At 35.0% G+C, this 17,008-nt stretch overlaps 1 long non-coding RNA gene across 4 annotated transcripts in view; it reads right to left on the bottom strand.

Annotated features, from left to right (window-relative positions):
* Window positions 1-704: 704 nt before the first annotated feature.
* Window positions 705-17,008, bottom strand: part of LOC138711692 (uncharacterized) — a 44,511-nt gene continuing 28,207 nt past the window's right edge. For all 4 annotated transcript variants that reach the window (XR_011335425.1, XR_011335426.1, XR_011335427.1 and 1 more), the window contains 2 exons: window positions 10,860-11,100; window positions 705-7,316 (listed from right to left, as the gene is read on the bottom strand). This is a non-coding gene — a long non-coding RNA (uncharacterized lncRNA). The remainder of the gene's footprint in view (window positions 7,317-10,859; window positions 11,101-17,008) is intronic.

Here is a 17,008-nt window from a genome sequence, read left to right as displayed (position 1 = left end):
AAACAAAAGTACTAATACCAATTTCTTAATATTGCAGTTGTTTTTAAATGTTAATAACATAATTAAGAGTTAAGAAGGAATATTCACATAAATTCCATAGTAGTACAACTATACTGTACTAAATATCCCAAAAAAAGAGATTGAGTATGACATGACAAGTTGTAATTGATATTGATGATACCTTTAGCCCTATAAAAATAATCAATCAACTAATCAAGAAAATATTACAGTACAAAGCAAAGTTACCTAGGTGCTGTATATGTTTTAAGTGTAACTAATATTCCATAACAAAACTCTTATCACATTATGCTTTTAAGGTGATATTGGTGAGCAACTTCCTATCATCAGAATATTAAATTATTTTCTCAAAATGTGCTGAAGCTATAGAGCTGACATTTTTACAACACATGGGGATGTATCTTTTGCTTATGATGTAACAGTAGTTGCTTTGTTAGTCATTCATTTCCATGCGAATATTTTCAAAACTTTCAATACACTATCTTCAGTAATATGCATTTACGGTATATTAAATTAACGAAAACATTCTGTAAGGCTACTAAATAAATAGGCCTGTATCTGAAAATTTCACTTGTCTATAAAGAAAGTTGAGAAAATATTTCTTTTGAACAAAAAAATCAAACTTGTGAAAAATGAACATTAAAATTAAAACTTACATTCTTATAATGCAATTATACTTACAGACAAATCTAAAATTTAACATGGATACAGTTTTAATAAGTTCTCTTCCCTTTATCTATTGAATCAGTGCTGACCATCCCTGAACAGGCTCTCCTGAGCTCTAAAGCACGCGCTTGCTCCTATGGGCATCAATTGACATCACTGATTTATGTGAATATAAATTAAATATATTTCGGTTTTTATGTACGAAATTCAATAATACATTGTTATAAATTTGATGGAAGTCAAATACTTTAAATCCTGAATACAACAGTTCTGAAGGGTTATCAAGAGTTTATTAAGGCATAACTTTATTATTCTTTTCTGTAGCAGAGTTGTTGGCATGGATGGAGGTACTATTAGCACTGCATTAACTTCGCACTTTCTTAAACATCAACCATAGTACACCAACTATTTACTTTTCTTACACATACTGCTACCACAACCACTAAAAAGTTTTGATCAACACTTCAACCATTAATGCTTCATTATACTACTCTGATTGCTCTCTGCAATTTTTTTAGTTGGTTATTTAACGACCCTGTATTAACTACTAGGATATTTGGCATTGATTGTATTGGTAATAGCGTGATGGTATTTGGGAAGATGAGGCTGAGGGTTCGTCATAGATTACCTGACATTCGCATTCGTCTTATGGTTGGAGAAAACCTCGGAAAAACTACCAGTAATGAGTCCTTGTAAGCTTTTTATTTGTTATACACATTAATGGTAACATTTTCACAATTCACTTTTTTGCTTTAAAAAGCTAACAATTATTGTGTCTACTTACTGATTGATGTCCACGTTTTTCTTCAGTGATACCGTACACCGCAGCATAGAATAATGAATCCACTGAGAACTTGATTTCTTCTTTTCACTTTTCATTTAACAATATTCAAGCATAAACTTTTCAGAAATATTCTCTACTTTTTTTTTACACACTCTTAAAACTTCTTATATTCCTCTTCATACCTCTGTCGCGATTTTGTTGGAATTAATAAATCAGTACAGCTGTTAATGCAATACCATTGACACTTATATTTATAAATAGTCATGGTGACAGTACCGACAATAATAACATTCTTCAAATGTTTCTTGTACATGGCCCTCTATATGAATCGATCACCTACAAAGCAAATGTATATAGCTTCAAATGTTTCTCGTACAAGGCCCTCTATATGAATCGATCACCTACAAAGCAAATGTATATAGCTGGCAATAAAAATTTTACATTTAGACAATATTCAATTTTACATTATTTTTTTTATCAAAGCAGATGAAACTTTGTACAATACACATGTCGTAACTTCATATTACAATAGTAGACTGGTTATCAAACTCGGCCTGCAGCTTTGTTTGGTTTGTTTTGTGCATTTATAATCGTTAGTTGAGTGTTTAGTTTTGTGTTGTGGGTTTATATTCGTTTGCTGAGTGTTTCATTTACACAGAAACATTTACATAGACCTAAAAATAGTGAAATAAGTATAGTTGTAGTGTTCTGTTTATTTATAGTTGTTATATTTAGTTGGATAAGTTGTCAATTATGCCTAAGAAGAAAAGTATTAGATCTGTACTTAGTTCTGCTCTGAATGAAAGAAGATGGGGTCCTAAAACAGTGAAACAAATTGAGAAAAAATTCTCGTTTTTCATGAAATTGTTCAAAGTGACCACCAACAGCATCCAAACACTACTGATGCCGCTGAACTGCTCCACGAACTAAGTTCCGTAATGTGTCCAGTGTCATAGCTGCACATGACGTTAAATTTTGATTTGTTCTCATAGCACATCCAGTGTAGCTGGCGTTTCCCAATAAACAACATCCTTTAGGGTCCCCCATATGTAGAAATTGGTGTTAGGTTTGGGGACTGTGCTGGGTACTCGACAGCACCTCTTCGACCTATCCATTAAGCTACAATTTCCCCGAAAATGAGAATTTTATCTGAATTTGTTCTAAAGTTATTTATAAACGAACAGTGTATACTTTTTTTAGGCTAATCTGTATTTTAAGTCATGTTATGTTACATTAAAATTAAATTTCAAATGAAAATTCTGAAGAAATTTTAAGAAAACAGCAATAATAAATCTTGGTCAGTATTACTTACTGAAAAAGAATATATAAGGTATCTGATTCTTTTCGACATGATTCAGTAGCAAAATTTCGGATGCTAACTGGTCATGACTGTTTGCAGCACCCTGTTTAAAATTGAAATTTTTTGTTCACCAAAATGCATCCTGTGTAATCTAGAAGACTCTTTGATGAATCAAGAACATTTACGAAAATGTCCAGCTTTGGCATCAGATTTTTTGGATTCGGACTCTAAATTATACTGCAAAGTTAGAAGGTGAATGGAGAACTTCCAAGTGTCTGGGCAATAGATACTGCTGCTGCTACTATGTTACATTAAACCAAGTTTTATTTAATTTCCATTTCGACATGTACAAAACACAGTTCTGAATTCATTTATGCTTTAGATTGCATTAATGCAATTTCTCCAAAGTATCATTTGTCTCTACTTGGCAATGCATAAACAATGTCACATTACAAAAATTCTGCTAACAAGTTTGGAGTTAGACCTTCTATATAACCTTAAATTATATGTGTTTTTTAGGTTTTCACGGTGAATGTGATTTGGATATTGCACTATGTCCTGGAGCTAATATTTCTAACGTTTCGAAACTACATACAGGTTCCATGATCGGGGCAGAGAGCCTAGGCAAGACCAGACAGTTCGCCTACTCTGCTGGGCATGTAGCGCCTGGCCGTTCCACGTGCTGAGCTCAAATGACAAATTCTGAGGGGAATATCTGTCAGTGACTAAGCTCTTAAGAGGCTTTTGAGGCTCATATAGCCTACCGGTACATATATATTCTTATATGAGGTCTCGCCATCCTCACTGAATAATCAATGAATCGATTCCAGGTGCTGGAACGAATTTTTCTCAAATTAATAGATATTTACAGTATAGCTATCAGAATGCTGCATTGGAGTTAAATCGCTCGCTTGAACTCGGTCGAGTGTCGCACCCTTGAGTGAGGTAAGATCGGTCATGATACGCTCGTAATAAATAGAAGCACAGTACAAGGTCATCTCACCAACATGTCTTATCTTGTATGGAAGGCGACAAATAAGATACACATATGTTTTGCTCACACGGTAAAAATAAGGCTTTATTTTCTGCATTTATGACAAACGTTTAATGGAACAGTCAGTGGAACGTACCAAAACAGGAACATGAAGTTATCAATAAAATAGTATGAAAAACTTCGATATACAGTTATTATTGCTAATTCATAATTATTCAATATTTGATTTACCACATATATAATTTGATAGGTCCATACATAGTGTTCCGCCTATATACTGCGACAATGTAGAAACGTTTTACAAAATATTATTGATATAGCAGTAGATTAATAACAATATTAGTACAGAGATAACGTCACAGAAAATATAATAAAACGAATAATCAAGCTGCACAACTGTTACAGACGCAAAGATTGATACACTAATTATTAGAGATTATTATTATTATTATTATTATTACTAGAAAACTTGATACAGTTCTTGCATTATCGTGATTGTGTTCTCCGTTTATAATAATTACATTTACATCCAATAACATCTATCAGATATGGCAAAAACAGAATCATTCCTGCAAGTTTTGTAATTGTACTATGGAGAGGTTAGTTAAACACTGCAAAGTTTTGAAATGATAAACATCTTTGATGTTACTACACAGTTCATCACTGTAACAAGAACGAATGTCTAACGCTCAGCTTATACCGTTCGAGGATTTATCGCTCATGACAATTTTACCCATCATGCATGTGCGCTACCTATCGATTATGCTATGAACTACTTAGCGCTCGAGCGAAAACGTCGATGCAGACCTCTGATGGCTACTTATAGCCATTGATTATTCAATGAGGATGGCGAGACCTCATATAAAAATATATATGTATATATCAATGTTAACAGTAACTCATGAACTGTTGTTGAAAATGACCATGAAGCCATTTAAATATGCGCTCCTGCATACATGGCTTGAATGTCTTAATTGCAGGTAGTAGGCTATTGATAATACAATGAGAGAAGTTCGGCCGTCACCATGGATCATGTCCCGGTGTGGGTCAGATGGAAAGAGCATTCAGTGCGCACAGCTGAGAGGTTCCGGGTTCGATTCCAGGTGCCGGAATTTTTTTTTCTCAAATTAATAGATTTTGATTCTTAGCAGACCCAAAAAAATTGAGTTATTATACCTAGTAACAATAGGTCTATACGTTTGCAATAATGATGTATCGTAAGACTTGGTTTTCACTCACATCCTTCACTGTTGACAGTCATTCCAGGATGCAGAGTTTGGTGCGAGATTTGTGGCAGAAGTCTCTAAACCTCTAAAAAGGCATGGCTACGACCTTGACTCGGAAGCTTGAAGGGGACAAGAGAGGAGATATCAATTCACTACATCTCAGTATGAAACAAGGCTAGCCTTCTGCCAAAATAATATGTCACACTATATTGGTGTTCTGGGGGTGATGATGGTCGCCTTCTCGTGGTACCCCCTGAACTATGTTTAATGAACATAGAAAAAAAACGACCATCCAACATGCTCCAATGACAAATACAATCCGAAGTAAAATATTTCGGAGGTAAAAAAGTCCCCTCATTCGGATCTCCGGACGGGGAATATTTTAGCAACACATAAGAAGACAAAACACAATATAATTCTACCTCAGCTGAAGGTCTTACAGTGGAATGCTGGGGGCCTTAATCAAGCCAAGAAAACTAAAATACATAAAATTCTAATAGATAAAGACATTGATATGTTTGCAATAATGGAAGCCAATGTTGCAGCTGAACAATTACAGTTCTTTGTTTTCAAGAACTACAATACATTTCTGGGTCATTTGCGAAATTTGTATGACAAATGGACGATTGAGAACGTCAAAATTAAAGTATTATTTAGTGCATATTCTGCATGTATTAATATAGTGCAATGTCTCTGCCATAGTAATCAGCCACTGTACACTGACCTTTCTTTACAGCATTCTCTACAAGCATCGATGAATCTTTGATGGCACGACGAAATGTCAGGAGTGTTATGGGACAAGACAGTGGATCTTTATAGAAATAGAATTCCTTTGTTTTTATATCAGATATTCTTCAAACAGTGCATAGTTCTTAGAATAGTAACAGAACTAACTTCAGATCAAAAATGAACAATTAGTATATTAAATATCTTAATATCAAATCTTTTACCTAATATAAAATAATAACTTGTTCAGTAATTAACAGAAACCATCATCATCATCATCAACATCATCATCATCGTCATCATCATCGTCATTGCAGGTATTAGGCCTAGTGGCCTGTTATGGTCTCTGTCCATCTTTTCAGGGGGCGTCCCAAAGATCGTCTTCCATGTGGTATATAGTGGAGAATTTGTCTTGGGAGTCTGGAACGGAGTCCCAAAGCCGGTCCAAAGGCTATAAGGTGGCAACCCCACCACTGAACTTACTACTCCTCGGCTAGCAACCGATTAGTAGGACATTTATATGCTTTCAAGTCTCCGAACCATTCTTTCAGTAACAATTATCTTAGTAGATTGCCCTTAAGGCGAAGATATTTGAGCTTTAATTTCTTTAATGATAGATAATTAGAAAAAAATTGAGGCTCTGTTTTGAATGATGTAACAGACATGACATGGAGTAACAGATCTGACAGGTAACAGACATGACAAAGCAAATAAGCATGTGCGAACCTAAAGTTTTTTTTTTTTTTTGGCTTAAAAATCTCCAAAATAGCAACTTAACTACTGCACACGTGTACTATTATGTCCTCTTGATCTTGACTTTATATCTTGTTATTTGTGGAAAACACAACACTAACAGATCTGACAGAGTAAAAATTAATGCTTAGACTAAAACATAAAGCAAGAGTATGACACACAAACAAATCAAAATGGGTGAACATAGCAGTACAATCAAGATGATTTTTTGTGCATCATCTTGGCTTGTGCTGACATTGGTGGATTTCTTTTTCAACTGTGTACCCATAGGAACAGAATGGTGTAACAGAGCTGACTGATTTACTGGACTAGAGTAATTATGCAATCATATTATAAGGAAATATAAAGTCAGACACAAATGCAGAAGTTTTGATAATATCAAATGTTTCTTTAATTTTTTTTTCAATTACATTATTAAACAGTGCTTTTTCTGTACATAATCGTGCTCCATTTTAAATACTTAACTAGTATGGACAAGGCATTTTAGCTGTTACTATGAGAATTTTATTTTATTCTCGTGAAATATTGCACATCAAGGAAATACTTCTTGTGACTTTACTACATTAGTATTGAAACTACTCACTGTTAGGAATTTATAACTCTATCGTTACCAGTATAAATGCAATAATTGGAAGGGTATGAATTGATGGAACTCATTTGTTATCAAATTCTGCAAATGACACTTCTACAACAGGGAGCTTCTACCTGAAAGCCAGATTTGCATAATATATTCGTTACTTCAGATTTGTCTTCCTCAGTCATTTGTTTAATAATGTTGAAGGTTAAAGTTACCGTATTCCTCTTTTGATGCCAACTAGTATGCCACTAGCTCTTTGCTTGCTTTGGGATCTAAAGGGAAGAAACATTAAAAAAAAGATTAATACAAAACAAAATTATTTCACACATAACAATAAATATTATACACAAACTGAAGGATTACCAATGGGTTCACCTATATCAAGTATATTAGCTGAAATCTTCATTCATAATATAGAACAAACACACATACTAAACACTGACAACAACAAACACGCAGAGAGAATAATGTACTGGCATCGATATGTAGGTAACATAATAGCCCTATATAATGGAAACAAAAGACAAATAGAAAACCTACATCAACAACTCAACAAAATACATCCCAAATTAATGTATACAATAGAAACAGAACGTAACCAAGTTATAAATTTCTTAGACATCACCATAACCAAAACAAATAATAGACATGAATTCAAAATATACAGGAAGCCCACCACAACTGCAACACACATACACAATTCGTCTAACCATCCCATACAACATAAACATGCAGTTTTCCGTACAAAGACACACAGATTAATTAACATACCAATGAACAATGACAACAATACTGAAGAAATAAACACAATAAAATATATAGCACAAGACAATGGGTATAACTCTAACATGATAGACACACTAATAAAAAAGTCAAAACAAAAACAGAACAAACCAACACAAACACCACGTGAGAATAAATAAATAACATTAACATATCACAACCAATACTTACAAAATTGCAATTTCATTCAGAAAACTAAAATACTAGATAGCATACAAAACAAATAACACAACACAGAAAAATCTAAATAATCACATCAAACATTCAAATAAATATAATTCAACTGGGGTTTAGAAACTAAAATGCAATAGTTGCCCACATTTTTACATAGGACAGACAGGAAGAACCTTTCAAACAAGATATAAAGAACACATTAAAGATATAACCAAACCATACATCACATCAAATTACGCAGAACATATTATCAACAATAATCATGACTACAATAATATAGAAACAGATATGGAAATTCTACACATCACACCAAAAAGTCCACAGTTAAACATCTTAGAACAATACGAAATATACAAACATACAATAACACACCCACAACATATACTTAATACACAATTACAGTTCAATACCCACACATTATTCGACATCATGATACATAGCACACAAACAAACACCCCCACCATAGGAGCAACTCACCCCCACCCCTACAACTGACGAATGCAAATGGCAGTATGCAAGATCAACAGGAACATCAGTAGTTCGTAGGATACTGAAGATGATACAGAACCGGCATCAAAACGGGCCGTCTGTCTAAGGTACATAACCTTCTTAAAAAATTTTAACACTTTTAACGTGTGTTTAAACAATTTTAAGTTTTTTAAACAAAATGTTAACGTGAACCAGAATCAATGACATCAAAAGTAGCTCGTGATTCAGCCAGAAAACAAGCAGAAGAGAACAGTAATAGAGACAATTTTATAGACTGGAAACTTGTAAAGTGGCCACATTTAAGAAAGAAGTACTCTCAGCCAGGGCACACCCAGGAATTTTCTTGGGGGGGGGGGGTCCAATGAAAGAACGTCAAGTTACATAAATGCACGCACGCACACATATACACACAAACATACCTCTTTCAATTTCTTTTTACAAAACAAAATCCAGTCTTCTTGGCTTTATCTTTAGTGCAGTAACCACATCTTGTGGAGAAACTGTGATATCATGATGGATGTTTAGCAAAGCAAGACCATTTAGACGATCATTTCCCATGGTGTTTCTCAGGTATGACTTTAATCTCTTAAGAGTCGAAAACGACCTTTCACTTGTACTTGTGGACACTGGCAATGTTAATAAAATCTTCAACAGCTCTTTCACATGAGGATAGAAATCATATTCACATGCAATATAGGCTACATTTCCCACACTGACTTGTACTGTTTTCCTTTACAAAATGTGTTCCAGAGTTCAAATTCACATACCAATTCCTCATCTTGGACACAAAAATTAGTATCTACTTGAGAATAAAACTTGGCCAGAACTATAAAATCACTAGCAACCCCATCTTCCTTGATCAGACGCAAAAATTTTGTCAAAATGTTATGTTTAGCAAATCTTGTTTTTATCTGAGACTGCATATTAGATAGGAATGGCAAAAATACAGTCCTCCTGTAATATTCCTCAGCATTATCAGCAGGAACATTGCTGCGGAATTGTGAACGTTGTCCAGATGCACATCGACGGATTCTAATTTCCTCTCCAAGTGACGACAGCTGAGTAGAAACCGTTGAGAATATAGATTTAAACTGGTCTTTTGCTGCATCACTAACCTCTTGTAACACTTCTAAAACATTTTCTACATGGTTAAGTGCTTTTTCCAAATTCATATCTGTCTTCTGAAGGTATTCACTTAAGATTTTTGTTACACAGAAGAGCTTGTTGATTACGTGAAGGGAAATTAGGAATGCAGGCTTGGTCACTGAAGAATTCAGCATATCGGCTTTGGAAGATACATCCTTGTCAGTCCACAAAGAAATGGTTTTCAATGCAGGAGGACAGCATCCATCAGTTCCATTAATATCATCACAGAGTCATGTCTTTCTATCCATCTAGTAGCACACATTTGGACGAGTTTGCTTCTTTTATTTTCAGGACAAAGCTCTTTTATACTATTTATTAATACATCTTGCCTTTTGGGAGTGTTGAAAAATTCACACACTTTACCTACAATGCCAATGCAATTCCTGATTTCTGGAACACAACATGCATCTGATATGGCGAGGTTCAAACTGTGAGAAGCACAATGGACATATAAAGCGGCAGGGCATTCTTTGAGAATAAAGGCCTGGGCACCTTGAAACTGTCCACTCATTGCACTTGCACCATCATATCCTTGCCCTCTCATATATTTCAAATCAACATTAAATCGAGTGAGGCTCTCAAGAATTGTTCTAGCCAAATTTATTCCAGTTGTCTCAGAAACTGGAATAAACTGTAGGAATTCTTCTCTGATGCTATCATTTTCAAGGAAACGTACTGACAGAGAAAACTGTTCAGTCCCACTGACATCTACACTTTCATCAGCTAAGATAGCAAAACATCTTGCCTCAGTCACTCTCACTACTATTTGGCTACGAATAATATAGTTACAGGCTGATATAATTTCATTTTGTGTCTTCCAGCTTATGTAACTTGCATTTTTTCCACAGACTAATAGATGGCTCTTTAAGTTATCATCTCCTGCATCAACACGCTCCCTTAACAAAGCTCTAAAATTTCCCTCATTATGATTTGGTGGATTTTCCAAATCAAAGGGACCGAAGTCCTTATGCCCACGTAATGGTATGCCTTGGCGGCCACAAAATATAACGGTTTTAATTATCGGGAGTATCCTTTGAACATTTACATTCCCTTGCTCTCTTCATGCTTTATCAATCTGCAAAGAAACTGGCAATTCGTTACCTTGTTCGATAGATTTTAATTTAGTGTAAGTATCCACAGAATTCAGGTGATACTGTAACTTTTCATGCCTGTTAAATGTTTCACATGCATGTTTCCAATTGTCAAATGGCTGATTCACTAACCTTCCTGTTGGTGTAGCTTCGTGCATTCCAACCTCTTGAGGTGCAAACAAAACACAGTATTTACAAAATGCACCGCTTTGTTTGTCTGAATAAGCTAACCACTTCCATCGTTGGAGCCATCTCTTTTGGAAACTGAGGTTTTTTTTTTTTCTTTCCAACTGGTTTTACTGGGAACTTGAAATTCTCATTCGGCACCCAAATGGAATTTAGTGTCTCAAATTTCTCCCTTGATGAAAGTACTCTGTTAACAAAAGAACTTATATCTTTACCACTAGAGTCCACATTCAGTAATACCGATGTTGGGGTTGATGATGACGATGCAGACGGTTCAAGAATACCTATATTGGCATCATGTTGTAGGCAACGAGTTAGAAAGAGAAGACTATAGAGTGGCCATGTTGTCCTGTACAGTGCTCTTTGCGGTGCCACCGCGAAACACGGCAGATCTGAGCTAAGCGCCCACCTTTGTAAAAATTCGTCTGCTTACAATGTTGTATAACGGAGGTAAGAAGTACAAAAAAAACGAAGAAAAAACATGCCTGTTGTGTGTGCTGCATATAACTGCAATGTCAAAAGGAAAAACACAACTGATATATCATATTTCATGTAAATTTATGAAGTTAAGTCCATAGTTTTGTTAATTAGGAGCATTTTTTTTTCATGCTTAAATGTGTAACAACGCCCGGCATAAACAAAATAAATGGTTCACTGGTAATGTACTTAAACTAAATACGGATAAAACCAATACAATTCCGTTTCAGACCCAGTGAAAAACAAATAGCAATACAATATTAAAACTGTATTTCGACACCAGCATCCTTTATTTCTGCTCCTTCTGTCCTTACTGCTTATACAAGAAGACGATGAGCTGTAGCTTATAAGAAGTTAGGCCTATTTCGAAGACAAACGATTAATCAAATAAATGATTCACTAGTAATAAAGTTAAACTAAATACGGATAAAACCGCTGCAATTCCGTTTCAAACCTAGTAATAGCAATCAAATATTAAAATTGTATTTCGACACTCGCATCCAAAATAACGCAAAACTCTGGGGTAGGTCGTATTGTTGTTAGTATTTTGACTGGAAGGACATGAAAGAACATAATTGAGCACCCACGTGCAATAATGGGGTAAGTATGAATATATTTCGTAACTACTTACCCCATTATTGTACGTGGGTGCTCAATTATACACTAATAATTATCTGTGGTGCCACAGCCCTTGAAAGGCTCAGACAGACCAGCCGGCTGTTGGCCTCACGTTCACATTTCGATAATAATTATACTTTACTGTAACAAAAAAACTGAAAGTGTGTTTTGTCATGTTTCACCCACGTTATAAGCTTGGCCTACAGATAGGGCCTACTTTCATTCTATATCTTATGGTATAGTAAATAGTTTTGCAACGTGTAGAGACTGGGAAAACAACTTAATAAAATCATCCGAATCATACTCGTTCATTTTATAGGCAATGTTGCAGGTCGCATTTAAAAGAACCTAGGAATATTAACATTTTCTTCAGTATATTTGCTAGGACTTCTTGTCATAATACATGACAAATTTGCTTAGGTTATTCTTTTAAGCATTCCTTCTAGGAATAGCTCAAGTGTTTTAAATTTAGCGTACATAAGTTTAGATTAAGTTCCTATCACGTATTTGACGAAATACTAGGTTTTTCCACTTCAGTTTAACTGATTTATGCAAACGAAATTAAGACAGCTGACGATTCTAATGTCAGTTATCACAACGCCCACTTTGTTTTGGGCGCATAAGTTCATTACCAACGGTCGTTCAATTTTCTTCAAACATGGCGGGGCAATGACCACTCTATATCTTTCTCTTTCTAACTCGTTGGTTGTAGGTTAGGTACAGTCTCAATATTGCACTTAGCCATCTTTGATGGAACCGAGCTGAAAAAACTGGTAATTTTATGTTTTTGCATTGTGAGCACTTGTGCTAATACTACTATTAAGTTAATATATCACATAACAGTTTTCACGACTTCACATTAATAATTCTTCAAGACACAGATACTTGGAAAATCAAACACAGACCAGTCAAATACCGCCAATACTTATTATAATCAATGATAGATACTTTGGCAACATTGAACTCAATCTGCTAAGCAGTGATGACAACGTGATGGTTGGAACACAGCAAGTACAGAATTGTGCATTCTTTGTTGGCTGATGGCACTCGGCTACGTTTTCAGCAGCAGAGAGCTCTAGCTACCAACGATTATAGTAGGATGCCATTAGATGGACTTGGCTAGCAGGAAAAATCAGAAGTGTTACGTACTGTACATGGACGTGAATCATTTCGGTGAAATTAGAGTAAACAGAATTATATGCTATCAACGCTTAAAAATTCAGTAGTAATGTTACAACTTTGGGGGGGGGGGGTCCGGGCCCGATGGACCCCCCCCCCCCGTGGGTGCGCCCTTGTAGGCAATGTTTTAACAATTTTATCTCTAAAATGGACTACCGGTATAGAAAAGATGGTATAAAAGCTTACCCGAATTTATATCTAATATCACAAAGAGTAATCCACCAAGTAATTCACTTATAATTTACAAAAATACACAACTAACAGACCCCCAGGTTATTGCAAACGCCTTTTTAAGTACATATACAATAATATATAGAATCACAACAACTCACAAAAAGTTAGAAAAAAACATGAAAAAATATCAAGATGAGCAAAAGAGGTGTGTTTACATGAAACACAAGAGAAATGTTTGTTGTTAGTTTCACAATCCATGAACTAGATGGAGCTATTGGGACTCTTAAATGCAATGAAGTCTCTGGTCCAGATTTAATTCATTCAGAATTTATCAAGAACCTTGGAGACAAGTTTTACAATACCAGCATCTGCTAACTGAAAAAGAAAATCATTACCAGTATTATACCCATTTTGAAGAAAGGTAAAACTTCATCTAATATTAATAACTACACACCTATTTCTCTTACAAGCCAGATATGGAAAATATGGAAAGAATGATTGCTGCACGTCACAATTGGTTCCTTGAATCCAACAACTTGTTTTCAAAACAGCAATCTGGGTTTATACCAGGGGCGTGCATTTAGGGCAAGTGGGGTAAGCGCCGCATACCCTAGTAGACACACTTCAAATTAATGTATCAATTTTATCTCATTCAGCTTATAGATGAACATTTTTTAATAAAGTGTATTCTGCACTTTATATATAAGTGTTCTGGATTAACTACATTTCTGCAGTAAGGCAGCTCTTCGTTCACAGCTTGCCTGAAGCCTCATTTTACAGTGCTGGTGCATGCGCAGACAGTAGACAAGGATGGAAAATTTCCTCGTATACCACTGTATTGCCTATACGCCAGTACACAGCCAGAATAAGCGCTGGGATTATCGCTTGTCCAGACTTGACTTCCTGCAGAAGAATACCAGTGTAGAATTTGGCAGTGTGTGTGAAACATGAGATTTGTTTGTCAATTGAGATAGTGTTCAGGATCTTTCAGTTATTTGAAGATTTTGTTTCTTTGTGAGTGACAATTTATGTCGTAGTTTTCTGTGTATAAGCTAAATACGGTATTGATTAAGAATGGGTGATTCATTATGTCCTATTGAACAATTATTGAAACACACATTTCGATTACATCCTTTAGAAGAAAAATTAAACATAATACTAAGTGATTGATCATGTCCTGAAATGCCAACGCTTTTTGCAGCTCATAAAGACAAAGGAAAAGAATATACTCGATATTTTCAAGCGTCCCAACTCAGTGGATTGCAGGAAGTGCGAAATTAAATAAACTCTTTCACTGGCCCTGTCTTATGTTTTCTAAAGAAGAAACAGTTTGGTCTAAAAATAATGGTTATGATAATCTGAAAAATCTGCACAATGCCATTAATAAACATGAAAAGTCACAGGCACATATTTTTAGTGTTTTACAATTTAAGTCATTTGGATCATCTCGAATAGATGTACAGTCAGATTCACAACTTCGTGTCACTGTCGAGCAACACAATGAAATGATGCGAAAGAACAGGGAAATATTGAAGAGGTTAATTGATACAATCTATTTTCTAGCCATACATGAATTGCCATTTCGTGGTCATTGTGAGTCAGAAGAGGCAGTTAACAAAGGAGTATATTTAGGTGCGCTCAATTACCTTGCAAAATATGACTTAACCCTCAGCCATCATCTGGAAACTTCTGCCACGTTCCGCGGAACTTCAAATCGAATACAGAATGATTTGATTCTCGCTGTAAGTGATGTTGTTATGGATAACATAAAACAAGAACTTTCAAAAACGTCATTTGTTGCAATCATGCTAGACGAAATTTCAGACATTATGAATGCATCCCAGCTTTCAACCACTCTTAGGTATGTTGATTCAGAGAATGGTGAGATTAATGAAAGATTCATATGTTTTACTGATGTAAGCAATGATAGATCTGCTAGTGGTTTATTCGAACATGTCCAAAGTATAGCCACTGAGTATGACATAAGCAACAAGCTCGTTGCTCAAACGTTCGATGGAGCTGCTGTCATGGCTGGTCACACAAATGGTCTGAGAACTAAATTTCTTGAAAAATATTCTAAGGCAATATTTGTGCACTGTTTGTCATAAATTAAATTTAATCTTGCCCCAATCACTTACGTATTTGAAAGAGAGCAGAATATTTTTACAGACTTTAACTGGTTTGGGTTCTTTCTTCAGTAAATCATCCAAAAGAACAACGGCTTAAGGAATATACCTCAAAGAAAATGCCTAGACATGCTCCAACTAGATGGAATTTCACACCGCGTCTTATTCAGACTGTAAAGGAACATAGGGATGAATTCATTGGATTTTTTCAAGACATATTAGAAGACAGTTCTACCTGGGACAGTGTAACAGTTGTTACTGCACAAGGCTTCCTTACATTTCTGACCAGTTTTGAGACATCACTGTTATTAGTTATTTTCAGTAAGATATTCAGCTACACTGACATACTTTTCAATATACTACAGTTCAAATCTTTAGATATCCAGCATTGCTGTGAAAAAATTACAGAAACAAAAAAGACATATCCAAAATCTCAGAAAATTTTGGGATTCTATAAGGATAGAAACTGTAGTTTACCACCATGAAGATGATGGAACTCCAAGTAAATGTCGTCGCACAGAACAAGACCCTGAAGTTGCAAGAAAGGCCCTTTACATTGAGATAATCGATACAATAGTTTTTCAAATTGACGAAAGATTTAGTTCTATGCATAACTTAAACTTTGTGGCTTTGTTACAACCTCAGAAGTACGAAGAATTTAGGGTGAACTTTCCTGCTATTATATTTAACATTTTGAAAGAAAATCAGTCGGACACGTTTGATTTTATCAGTCTGAAAAATGAACTCATTGTGCTCTACTCTTATGATGAATTTTCTGGACAACATCCGTACCAGGTGTTAATACACTCAAGAAAAAACAACTTGACACAGCATTACCAGAAGTCTATAAACTTGGATTACTTACTGTCACTATCCCTAGCACCACAGCTTCCGTAGAGCGAACATTCTCTGCACTTAGAAGGATAAAATCATACCAGCGATCAACACAAAGCCAAGAACGTCTTAACGGGTTAGCACTTCTATCCATTGGAAAGGGACTTCTTCATAAGTGATACAATCTGCCACATTTTATGAAGATGTAATCAAAAAGTTCACAAAACAAGAAAGAAGAATGGACTTTACTTATAAGTACTGTAATACATTTCTACAGCTACTGTCGTTGCTGTTCATCGCCATATTACATGTAAGTAAGCCTAATGAAAGAATGCTATAATATTATTTATTGACATTTTGTAGTACTGTAGCTAAAACAGTCTATATATATATATATATATATATATATATATATATATATATACAGGGTGATTCACGAGGATTTACAGTCACTTATGGAGCTTATTTGCGAAGACATTCTGAGAAAAAAGTCATATAAACGTTTGTTCTAATCACAATATTTTCAGTTACATCAATTTGAAGTTGTTAGTAAAATACCTTTTTTCTTTAGTTTTACGGGAAAAAAATATTACAAATAGAGAATGAACTATTCAGAAGTGCCATTTCTTTAATTGGCTAGTTTTCTGATGCTAAAAATAAGCTCCGTAAGGGACGGTAAATCCTCGT

This window comes from Periplaneta americana, chromosome 2, assembly GCF_040183065.1.
Source record: "Periplaneta americana isolate PAMFEO1 chromosome 2, P.americana_PAMFEO1_priV1, whole genome shotgun sequence".
NCBI lineage: Eukaryota > Metazoa > Arthropoda > Insecta > Blattodea > Blattidae > Periplaneta > Periplaneta americana.
Note: the sequence above shows the minus strand (reverse complement) of the source record. Positions and strands in the feature narration are given on the sequence as shown.